This window comes from Bacillus rossius, chromosome 2 (genome assembly GCF_032445375.1).
Source record: "Bacillus rossius redtenbacheri isolate Brsri chromosome 2, Brsri_v3, whole genome shotgun sequence".
NCBI lineage: Eukaryota > Metazoa > Arthropoda > Insecta > Phasmatodea > Bacillidae > Bacillus > Bacillus rossius.
The window spans coordinates 68,932,000-68,945,020 of NC_086331.1; the positions used below are offsets into that span (position 1 = coordinate 68,932,000).

At 33.4% G+C, this 13,021-nt stretch overlaps 1 protein-coding gene across 14 annotated transcripts in view; it reads right to left on the reverse strand.

Annotated features, from left to right (window-relative positions):
• LOC134529350 (sarcolemmal membrane-associated protein-like) overlaps window positions 1-10,452 on the reverse strand; it is a 236,039-nt gene extending 225,587 nt beyond the window's left edge. For 5 of the 14 annotated variants that reach the window (XM_063363326.1, XM_063363323.1, XM_063363313.1 and 2 more), the window contains exon 1: window positions 10,295-10,402. The gene's annotated coding sequence lies outside the window, so the exon portion shown is untranslated. Of the gene's footprint in view, window positions 1-10,136 lie in introns of all 14 variants that reach the window. The other 9 variants (XM_063363327.1, XM_063363324.1, XM_063363314.1 and 6 more) reach the window with 7 other exon arrangements.
• Window positions 10,453-13,021: the final 2,569 nt, after the last annotated feature.

A 13,021-nucleotide genomic window follows, 5' to 3' on the forward strand; every position in this document is an offset into this window, starting at 1 on the left:
CATCATTATACGCATCAAGTCATCTCGACATCAAGTTCACTCAACAGGGTTTTTAATGACAAAATTCTGAGAGCAAGTAAAGTGTATTCTAAGTAGGTAATCATTATGATGCTATAGTCAGTCGCTCGGGTAAGTTCGGGTTTATGGATTTCCTCTCATATTCTGAGACATGAGAGTGAGCATGATGTCACAGCAGCAACGTAACAAATGAAAAACCACTTACATATTTCTTAAGTATGATAAATGAAACATATTTCACTGAAATGCAAATGTGTTGTATTAAAATATAAAGGATTTTTAAATCCAAATTTTAATGGCTGGTAGAACAAAGATAAAGTGTAGTTATTAACTATGTAGGTCACACACTTCTGTGATTAAATATTTGAGTTTACAACTGTGGTGACACTGCAAAAGTTTGTATAGCAAACCAAGAATTTGTTTCTTTGCACATACGATACCTAAAGTACTAACGGAAAAACAGCCAACACACCAACCAAATAAATTGTCAAATAACCTAAACTCTAAAAAAAGGAGAAAAAACCACAACATTTTCAGCCATTTATTCTAAACTTATTTAACTCGGGAATGGATTTTTTATACTTAATAATCTATACTTCACTTGCAAGAAAATGCAATTAAGTTGACTAAGTAGGTACTAAAAAAATCATGTGCAATTTTAGACTCATGGAAGTAAAGTTTCTTTGTTATGCAAATTATTAATAGAAACAGGTTATAAAGGAACTACAGGTTATAAAGGAACTGGTGTCTGCTGTGATTTACAGTTGTTTACGATGTAATATAATTACATGTAGTTAGTCAGCTCATGGAGATGATTCACAGTAATAATGGTGCTCATTTCATCTAAAAGAGTTCAAAATGCCACCAAGCCATTATTTTCATTTGTTATTTCAGAAACTGTAAATAAGAAGTGAGACAAAGAAACAAGCAGAATGTACGATAAACTATAGGTAATTCTAAGTGAAAGAAAACCATATTTTGTATTTTCATTTGCTAGGTGTGCAGTTCATATAAATACTTTAATGTATTAATAATTTATTTATGAACATTCATTTCTTAATAAAAGTTAAAGATTTAATTATTTTTTGTTTATGTTACTTGTGTTCCGATTATTTATTTTTATTATTACCTAGTAAAAAATTTAAGACTATAGGCCTACCCAGCAAGAAATAACTGAACCAATGGACTGAGCTATGATTAAAGTTATTATAGCAATTATCTAAACAAGAACAACTTTTTGTCAATTTTAATTGAAGTAAAAATTGTTTAATGCAACAAACAGTTAAAAAATTATTTTTCCAGTGACGGGGTTTCAAACACATTAAAATATCAGCTAGAATCACAGGACCACACACTTACCCTATGCGCTACAGTCACACAGTTACATGATGCCACTTTTCTTATATATTACTACAGTGTAATTATTTCTAGTCATAACGATTTAAGTTTATGAAATGTATTCAGAGATAGTTCAACTATCATAAAGTTTATTTTGGCACACTAATATGTTTAGTTAGTTCCCTAATATTAATGTAAGAGAATATATATGAGTGTGTGATATCACACGCGGGTCCACCATTGCGACAACTTCGGATCATGCGTAAAGCAGGAAAATAGAACACGTTCTAGTACGGTTTAAGGTAAGACTTTGGGCATGAAAACTTTTAAACCCAGAGCCATACCCTCTTGGAAGGATGCTAAATTGTGATCTACACGGGTGCAGAGGAGCGCAAGCAGAAAATAAGCATGAATGAGCATCGCATAGCTTGTATCCTCTTGTTACCAAACTATAGTTTATAACCATTTTATACATTGAGAATAACATCACAGAAAAACTTAAAATATGAAATTGTCAAGAACGAACGATAATTGATATGCAACGACAAATTTTATAAAAACAAACTCATAATAAGAACCCAGGTGTAACTAACTACTGTTATCACTCAGCTCATACTCCAATAAACAATTATTGCAAACATTTATGACAACACTGCAATAATTATAATTTATCTACCATAACAACTACTTTTTAAATACAGTTTTCTACTTCAGTCTTATTTCAGTAAAGGATTTTGCTACATTACAAATTTTAGAACTTTTTAATCACTATTGACTCTTTTAATGTATCAAAACACACTATTATCCATGATTTCATAGCCCTTTACAGCTAGCAAGTTTTTCAAAATTCAGTAAAAATTAAAATACACTTTTCCACAATGTTTAGTACACAAAGAATGCTATTTATGTATTAACTTAAATTGGCAAAAACATGAAATCTAGGTCTACATCTAGCAAGCCAGTAAAAAAAATACCTGCGTATGTGTTTACCTAAGTTTCGCAAAATAAAATAAAAAACTGTAAAATACAACAATGAACATGAAAACATTAAAAATTAAAGAAACAGGAACATATGGAAATGAAACACCAATTCTTAACTATTTCAAAGACATTATAAATGCTTATCATTACGTGCACACATTAACATAGGTCCAAAAATTATTCACCATGCATTTGGGGAAATATTTAAATAATTGTGGCAGTATCACAAAGTACACATAGTAAAAACTTCCCAAAAAACCATATTAATGCACCTATGTAAATTGCACAGGTACAAGTAAATTAAAAATAAATTTTTGTGGTATTAATTATATAAAATAGGTCTGAATCTGACCAAAACATTCGGCTGCAGGTTCATCATGACAAAATAAGTTGAAAACCTCTAAACGAATAATCAACTTAAGTGCTTCCCACGATTGGTATACGTCTTAGAAATTGGAGCCAAACAACATTTTGATTGTAAATAGTAGAGAAAGTATTTAAGATAGAAAACTTAGCATCTAAATTATGTTTAATTGAATGATATTCTAAAATCACTGCAAATTTTGTCACTGCAGCAAAATTATTTCATTTAAATAATTGGGGGTAGTAACAAGTCACAAAAATACATGAAAATAAAAAAGTTAGTCTTAATTATATCAATGAAATAATTTTGCTACAGCGTAAAAATTTCCTGTGGTCGTAGAACTTTGTTAACGTAAAAGTAATTTAGACGTTCAGTGTTTTAGCTTGAATACTATAATATTTACAATAAAAATTTTGTTCAGAACCAACTTCAATTATGTATACCAGCCTAGGGAAGCACAAACTATAAGTCCTATAAAGGCTTTCAAATTAGTTTGTCATAATGAACCTGCAGCCAAAGTTTGTCAGTCTAATTCAGACTCATTCTGTATATTGCTTGATCACCCCACATCAGAACATTTTCCCGTTTCCAATCGGTTCTAAAAAACTCAATGGTGGTGAAGTCCAGAAAAATTGTAGCATAAAAATTATTAATAAGTAACATCAATTTGAATGATTTTTCATTACTACTTCATAATTTTTCTCGATTTGAAAGCCCTTCATAAAGATCATTTTTTCCAGAATCCAAAGGGAATAAATAATCCACTTCTCGGAAAAATCCCACAACTGTCAGGACCATAAAATACCAGAAATTACACCTAAACACCAAAACACCACCAAAAAAGTACTCACCTTTGTAACAAAAATTGTGAATGCTTAGAATGGCTTAAGTGGCAAACACATTCATTGAATAAAAAATAAAGATCATTGAATAAAAATTAAAGAAGTTACAGAATGGAGTCAGAAAAATTCAAATAATTATGCAGTATCACACCATTTAACAAAGCCACCAATTCATAAATTCAAAACAAATTGCACCATTACACATTTCATATTAACAAAAAAAAAATTTAAAAATTATACACGACCATACAATAACTGTTTCTCTATAAAGACTAACCATACAAAAAAAATTTAACTTAAAATTCACAGAAATTTATAAACCTGCAAGAATGTTCTAACAGAATCATTAAATTACTAAGAAAACCTTCAATTAATGAAAGCAATAATTAATTCTTTACAATTTTGTAATTAAAAATAAAATAATACAATAAAAATGGTAGGAAATGTTCCAAAACATTATGTATTCCCAAATATTTAAAATCACATGAAGTTACACGGCTGAAGTTCACATCTTAAAACTGTGAGTCATCTATAATTTTATCATGTGGAAGAAACACATGCAAGGGAAAGACATAAAATCATAGAAGTTGGCCAATAAAAATGAAATAATTAAAAAAATGAAATAATTGAAACAATGAAAAGAGTAAAATATTTACTTGCTATAGACCAGTGGTTCCCAACCAGTGGTCCGCGGACCATCAGTGGTCCGATGGTCCGCGAGAGCTAAAACATGGTCTGTGAAAGATTTCAAAGTTTGAATGAATGCGCGTCGGTGAACAAAAGCGAGTGCGGCGCGCAGGCGACTGGGGGAAGGGCAAGCAACTGACTAAACATTATGGCGCATGCCGGTCAGTCAATTGTACGTTTTCTTTTGTTTTGCTCAGCAGTGTTGTGTTAGTGATTCTGTTTAGCTGTTTAGTGGGTCAACATCTGCAACTCCTCAATATTCTTATGGATATTTTGATAAAATATGAACAGGGTAAGTAGATTACGCATTTATCTCTGTTAAACTTTTTTAATAAAAACATGCAATTACAAAACAGAATGTGGACGTTAGTTTACGTATGATTCTTGTGCTTGTGTATTACAAATGTTCACAACAGTTAGGTACAGTTAGTTGAAAACCTAATTATATAAAATAAAGCGATATTAAATTAAAAATTAAGAGAGTAAAAGAATACTGGCCTCACAAATTAAAAAGTGGAGCCAGCCACAAAAATTCTTAAAAATATGCCATCATTAAATGGTTGAATCGTTATTATGCTGTTTTAGGTTTTTCATAACGAAATAAAAACACTGTTAACTCTTTTAATGCCACAGTCGGATAAATCACCTTTTCTGTGTCGTACGAAAAATTTGAGAATCAAAAAATCGGCCTGAATATTTTTTTTTTCTTTCAAAGACTCATTTACGACACTTGCAGCGCACTATACCGTTGTCGGTTTGACTCGCCCTACTATTGAGTTGCTTTTTCTCAAAATAGAGAGCAGGGTTCTCATGCTGTTTTCGAACAGCATGTGAAACAGGTACTGCGTTTGTGCGCCTTTCTTCGTTTTGAATTTAACTTTCCGTTGTGAGAAATTCGACTTTTTTTTTTAATTATCTTTTGATTCTTTTGTAAATTATAAATGCTAATTATTTTCTACATAACGATGGCTTAGAATGAAAACCTTGTATCTCATAAAATGCAAATTTTACAGCAGACAAAAAAAAAACAGTTTCTTTCGCCCACCTCAATTAATGGTTGTACAATTCTTTTATATGATAGAAACCAGTAGGATGCACATTTTATTTCTTTCAGCCAAACATTGTGTGAGATACGAGGTTTTCCAGCCAAAAACATAAAAAACGTATTTTCGTCCAAAAATTTAGATACAAGGTTTTCATTCTAAGCCATTGATAAGTAGTATGTGTTCCTGTTTACAAAAATTTATTTTGCAAATATTTACAAAAATTATATATTTCTGGCAAACAAATTATTAAGTTGCTTCATCAAAAAATAATAAGCATTTTCGTGGATATTATAAATTGCCAGTTATTCTTTATTGTTTATTGTGCGTTGAAAATCATTTTTGTAATAGTTGTAGTGATTATATTTTCCCACAAAATTCTTAGTGCCAAAAATATTACTTTGATAACCATGCCCTACTCGCACATCAATCCATTAAAAATAATATAACTTTTTTCACGAGAACTTTAAAATAAAATAAATAAAAAATGCATTATATGTTTTTATTTAATCTTAAAAAATGACAAAGAATAATTTATTTATAAGATGTAAAAAATTTATACTTCTATACTTAAAGGTAAAAAAGTTATTAAAGGTAAAAAAAGTAATTAAAGGTAAAAGGTTATTAAAGGTAAAAAAGTTATTAATATTTAACTCCAGATATGTAATTCATTTAAAAATGACTTGGCACTTTCAGTCTAACCGTCATAGAATTAGACAATTTGAGGCTGGCACCAAGAGGGTTAAGGGAAATTTAAGGTACCTACCAAGATCCTTGTTTTTAATGATTATACATTATTTTTTAAATTGTGTAGTAAAGATTTAAGTTTGTAAAAAAAATGATAGCGAGGTTAGAATTTTTTGGAAGCCAGTTAATATTTATTTATTTAATGATTTACTTTATGAATTATGAAAAAATTTAGCTATATTATTTTTTATTCTTTTACTTGCCCTAAAACATAATATAAGCATAACAGTGTACATTCTATTGCATTTTGATTTTGTTTTCAGAAAATGCCACCTAAGAGAAAATATTATAATAGTTACATTAAATTTGGATTCACTTCAATACAAAGTAATGGAGAAATAAAACCACAAGGTGTTATATGCGCAACTGTTCTCACGAACGAAGCCTTGAAGCAAGCGAAATTAAAACGTCACCTAGAAACGATTCATCCAAATTTTTCCGACCGACCACCAGAGTTCTTTCAAGGAAAATTGGAAAATTAAAAAAAAAAATGAAACTCGGGGTTAGTGGTAAAGATATGCATCATCTGAAAAAACATTAGTAGCATCGTTTAAGATATCGAAATTAATATCACAATCAAAAAAGCCTCACACAATAGGAGATACTCTTGTGAAACCTTGTTTGATCAAAGCCGTCCAAGAAGTTTTAGAGTTAGAAGCAAAAAAAAAAAAATACAAGATATACCTTTGTCGAACAACACGGTGAAAGCTAGAATTGAACTCATGACAAATGATATAGAGGAGCAACTTGTTTCAAGAATTAAAATGTCGCCATTCTTCGCTTTGCAGTGCGATGAATCCACTGACATTTATAATTGTGCTCATTTACTTGTTTTTGTCCGCTTTTAGACGACGACAACATAATCAAAGAAGAACTGTTGTTTTCTCAGGAACTGGAAATGACATCAGGAGGTATCGACGTCATGAATATAATAACTGGATATTTCCAGAAATAAGGCATTATGTGGGAAAAGCTAGTCAGTTTCTGTACGGATGGTGCTCCTGCGATGTTAGGATCACATTCCGGTCTAGCAACGTTAATCAAACAGAGGAATCCGTCAACATTAACATCGCATTGTATCCTTCATCGCCAGGCATTAGCTTCCAAGACTCTTCTTAAATGCCTTAATGATACAATGAAATTGGCCATAAAAGTAGTAATTGTTATTAAAAGCAGTGCCTTAAATTCACGCCTTTTTAAAAAACTGTGCACTGAAATGGACTCCAACCATGAGAACCTCCTCTTTCACACAGAGGTCCGTTGGTTGTCGAAAGGCAATATGCTGGAAAGATTATACGAGCTGAGAGGAGAGATTGAGTTGTTTCTAGGTGAAAAAAAATGGAAGACTTACTAGTACAGTTTTGTGATTTGACATCCCAGATGCATTTGGCATATCTTGTGGATATTTTTACACACTTAAATAAGTTGAACTTGCAAATGCAAGCTTCAGGAAACAGACAATTATAAGGCGTTGCAAATATTTTTAATTTTGAAGATAAACTTCGTGCTTTTATTTGCAAACGTAAGTTATGGATTAGTCAAGTTGGCGAGGGCAATTATAGTGCGTTTGCAACATTGAAGGCACTCCTTGATGACAAAAAGTATGTCATGTTTAGGGAAAACATACAAAAAAAACAGCAAAAATGTCATTTGCAAATGTTGGTTGATGAATTCAACCATTACTTCTCAGAATATAACAATACAGAAGCTAATGTGGACCAAAAACTGATACACAACCCATTTGGCACTAATGCTAGAGAAGTTTCAGAAGAAATCCAAGAAGAACTTATTGAATTACAAAATGACAGGAACTGTAAGGACGATTTTGAATATGATTCTTTGGAGACGTTTTGGTGTAAGAAAGCAATTTCATATCCTAAAATTTGAGAAATCACTTTGCGCTATCTTATGCTTTTCTCAACAACTTATTTATGCGAACAAGGATTTTCTGCATTACTGATAATTAAAATCAAATCCAGGAATCAACTGAAAGTAGGTGATGATATGCGTGTAGCTTTGAGCAAAAATATTACCCCAAGAATTCAGGATCTTGTACAGAAGATGCAAGCTCAAAAATCTCATTGGTGCAAACTGAATTGTGTACTAAAAATATATGTTTTCAATCATAATTAATGTTTATTTTGTTTTTTTTAGATTGCTTATGTTAAACGTTTCGATTAACATTGAACGATTAGGCTTAAAGTATATTTCTAGATTGATACAGATTATTTTTTAACCTTGTGGTCCCTGCTAATAATACGGTAATGAAATTAAAATGGTTCCTGATCAAAAAAAGGTTGGGAACCACAGCTATAGACGCTAGTATTTGTCGTAGATGTTAAGTGCGGTTGTTTGACAAGTTGTGGTTAACTAAAGTTTAATATTACAAAAATTATTAAGTAGAATAAATTATAATCTAGTGAGGTTGGTAAATTAATATTGAAGAATAGGAAGTTAATGCAATAAATGTACTACAAAGGGACAAGAAGATGTGAAAAGAATTTTTTTTTTGGAATTGTGAATTATTGAATTTCATTTTATTTAATTAAGGTAAGTGGTAAAGTCATACAAAGATCAATGAAACTGTGTGAGGAAAAGATAGAGTTGACATCGACCAGGGCTACGCACTATAGATACATTTATTCACAGAGTATTATTACATACAAAGAAACAAACACGAACACCTTAAGGGTGTGAGACTGAAAAGACAAGACACAACTGTTGTTCAATAATTGGACAGTACGTGGATAAATGATCAAAATTGTATGTAGAATTTGTTTGACTAGTCACTAGTCGCATTTATGTACTGTGACAAAATGTATGCTTCTTTAATATAGAGGGACAATATTAACTCTGTAATATGACTTCATATTTTATGTCAGCACTCGCGGACCACTAAACTGATTGTCATGAAATTTTTTGTGGGTGATACACATGTATTTTACCTGTCTCACACACACCCCACCACACTGATAGCATTGCTAGGAAGTAGGATATAATGATGTATCTCATTCACCCCACCTGTGTATCATATTCCCCCCAATTGCAGGGTGAATATGATACATTAAATTTATTTTTTATCAATCTAACTAATTAATCTAAATTTTTATTGAGTTAGGGTTAGGTTTCTAAAGCCCCAAGAAATGTGCGTAATTTTTCTCAGTGTTGTGGTGCTCTTAGTTAAAATAAAATTCAAAGGTTTGGTTTTTTGTATCATATCCACCCCACCTGAACCTACATGGGTACCTACTGCAGTGAAGACCACAAAGTTAAGAATTGTGGGATACAGTATGATACATAAATATATTTAACTTGGTAGTGTGTAGTATGTAAATTAAAATTCCAACATCGGTAAACAATAAATACAACTACTATAAAGAAATAACTACGCAGCAAAAATGCTGTAGGCCTAAAGTAAAGTCTAAATAAAGGTTGAATTTATAGTTTGTGATAAAATATACTTCAATATATAGTTTACAATACAATGCAAAAGTAAATATAATTAGGTCTGTCATATACTAGAACAAGTAATGTTCTAGTATACTATAGGCTATACAATACCCAAAATGTAAAAATCATTATGAAACAAAGTTTAGTAAAAGAAGCAGTGACAGCCGCTTCACTGCATAGGCTACCTAATGTGAACCACAAACTGAATTTCTAAGAAACCAGAAGGAATTAAGAAAACCTGTTTACAGAGTAAATAGAGCAACATATTTATTGTTCAAAAAAGGTATTTTGATACCTTTATTATTTTATTAACGGAAAAGCCGCGACACGAGAAAATTACCACTTCACTGAAGCTTTTAATGGGGCAAAACCTTTACAAGCGAATTTGTGCACATCTCTTGTCACTAATAAATTATTTATTGAACCACTACACCACAAACCCAGCTGAGGTTTAACTGATGCACTTATTTTTGGAATATAAAGCATATTTAAAGGTTTTGTGGACCAAATGCATAAGAAGGCCTACTTCTGCAAAAGTGATTCAAACTAACAATTAAAAGCTGCCCCATATCACAGCAGCAATACATTCTAACACCTAACTGTATTTGACGAATTAGTAGTTTAATTTACAATTAAAGATACTACTATACAATTGCCAGTTATTACCTTATGTACAAGCCGAATATAAATTGTAATATACCTTTAACTACATACCCAAAACACAAGGCCTAACCATTAAGCTAGATCACCTACCGCTCGTTAGTGTTCGCTAATTTTTACACATACAACTAACCTATTTCATAAACACATTACAGACAACTAACCCATTTAACTAATAACACCACTTCTCGCTGTCACCAATTTACAATAATGTAAACAATATAAATTGACCTTACGTACTTCATGATTTCGACCGTGTTCCGTTTTATTTCTGTCAGCACCTTAAACTACACAGTACAGTAGAACTCCTTCTTCTTTTTCTTCTTCCTTGATTGGTATGGCCTTGGGTGGTACACCTTCAGCCAGAAATGAACAAAATTGAGGGGAAAAAGGTGCATTTCACACGTGAATTGCACAAACATGGCCGTATGAGAAAACTCGGCCACAGCCATTCTCTCGACGACTGCAAATACCTTGCGTCTACTGTACATGCCGTTTGACGTTCGCTGATTTACTGACGTCGTGATGAGGTGTCACGCCTCTTCGCCGGACATCCTCTTCGGTTGGAAGCCGAAATAGAACTGAGGAGCTGGGACTTGCTCCGCGTCGTATATTACCGTTGAAAACTAATGTGAAACTTGCGTTTTCACGACGCCATGTTGAAGTTAGATCTTGACACCATTTGAGAACAGAAATTGAAATACAGCGTGGTACACAGGCACAATAGGTTGACATAATACATATTCTCGATTGTATGGAGGAAATTTACCTTCTCTAATAAGGTTTTGAAAGAATTCGTCTCGATTTTTCATCAGCGGACATTGAAATAAAATGTGGTTGATGTCATGAGTAGCTGTCCCACATTCACAATCGGGAGAAGCTACAATATTTAACTTATATAAGTGACTCTTAAAGCAGCCATGATTTGATCGTAAGCGAATAAGTGTCGTGCAAAACGATCGTCCGTGGTGGTTAGAGAACCATGGGCTTTTTTGTAAGGAGGGTTGGAGTAATTTGTACGACCTTGATATTTCGATTCTTTCCCACTCCAGAGACCAGAGCGTCCGCATTTCCTGGTCAAGTTCCCGAAACATGACTTCCACAATAGGGGTAGCGATGGGAATTCCTTTTGTGGCGGCCATTTTTGCCATGTTATCAACCATGTCGTTATGTTCAATCCCCATGTGGCTCGGTATCCATGTAAATGATATATGTATACCCTGTCGTGTCAGGGAATAAAGACGATATGTAATATTTATTATGATATCGGGAGATTTATGCGATAGTTTAGTGGTCTGTAAGGCAGAGAGAACACTGTAGGAATCGGAGAGTATCATAATTCTTGCATGTTTTCCATTTTCACAAAATTCTAGGGCTTTACAGATGGCATAAGCTTCTGCATAAAAGATCGTTGGCTCAGTGGGTAGTTTAAATAAACCAGATTTCTTGAGTTGAGGAAAATAGTAAGCGGAGCCAGTAACATTGTCAAATTTAGACCCATCAGTATATATACGAAGGGTTCCAGGATGGGTTCGCAAGATATCCTGGTGCATGTAGTGCACTTCGCGCGGAACAAGGAGTTGTTTATTGACAGGAAATGGGTTATGCACCTCACTAACATTAAACAGCGCTTGATAGTCCATAGTGAAATATGCCGGGCGGTCATCCAGTGGTAAAATAGTGGAATAATTCTGAAGGCGTGGTGTAATGTCGAATCCCAATTTCTTAACAGTATTGCAGAGTGGATGTAGTCTGTATGTGGAAGTAAGGATCCAATAACGGTTTTGCAGATATCGTTGTTGTAGATGGAAGGGAAAGATGCTGGCTTCCACATGAAGTGATGCAATAGGTGTTGATTTCATGGCTCCCAAACAAAGTCGAAGGCAACGGTTTTGTATCTTCTGTACAGTAGTTAGGCGTGTAGCGCATATGTGGACCATTAGAATGCAGCCGTACTCTAGTTTCGAAAGAATGTAAGCTTTATAAAATAACAGAAGCGTGGCTGGGTCTCCACCCCAGACGGTATGACTCAGAACCTTAATCATATTAACAGCTTGGTACACTTTAGTGGTCATACGTTGCACCTGGCGGTGCCATGTTAAATGACCATCCAGTTCTACGCCTAGATAACAGTGTGATGATTCAATAAGAAGTTTCTCATGATAAATACGTATGTTGACAGTAGAGCGGTCAAAGCGTTTGCGGGTAAAGAACATAATTCTGGTTTTTTCTAGAGATATAACAAGTCTGTTGTTGTCTAGCCAGACCTCCAGTTTGTTTAGAGCATCATTCATCTTCTCCTCAGCATCAAGCTGATGTGGTGCTAGATGATAAAGCACAATATCATCTGCATAGGCTAGAGACCTTACATGGGATCCAATGTGAAAAATCAAGTCCTGTACATACAAAATAAAAAGTAAAGGACTGAGTACCCCACCTTGCGGGGTGCCACAGTACACGTCTCTGGCGGAGCTATAAGTTTTGCCAATCTTTAAGTGAAGAGAACGATGTGCCAACAGGGAATGTAGAAGTTTAAGTATAGACGGTGGAATTCCAAGTTTGGTGAGCTTGTTCAAAAGAGTAGGAACATGAACCGTATCAAAAGCGGATACAAGGTCTATATAGCAAGCCGTCAGAATGTTCTTCTTAGCTAAAGCATCCTTCGCTTTCTGCACCAAGACAACAAGTGGGTCAATGGTAAAACTGTATTTACGAAAGCCAAACTGCTCATTTCTGATCAAGCGGTTGTGTTCTAGCCACCAATCCAGTCTCAATTTCAGTATATGTTCAAAAGTTTTGGCTACACAAGAAGTCAATGCAATAGGGCGGTATGAAGTGGCCAGAGCAGGATTTTTCCCTTGTTTAAGAAGCGGAATGATGAGGGCGTGTCT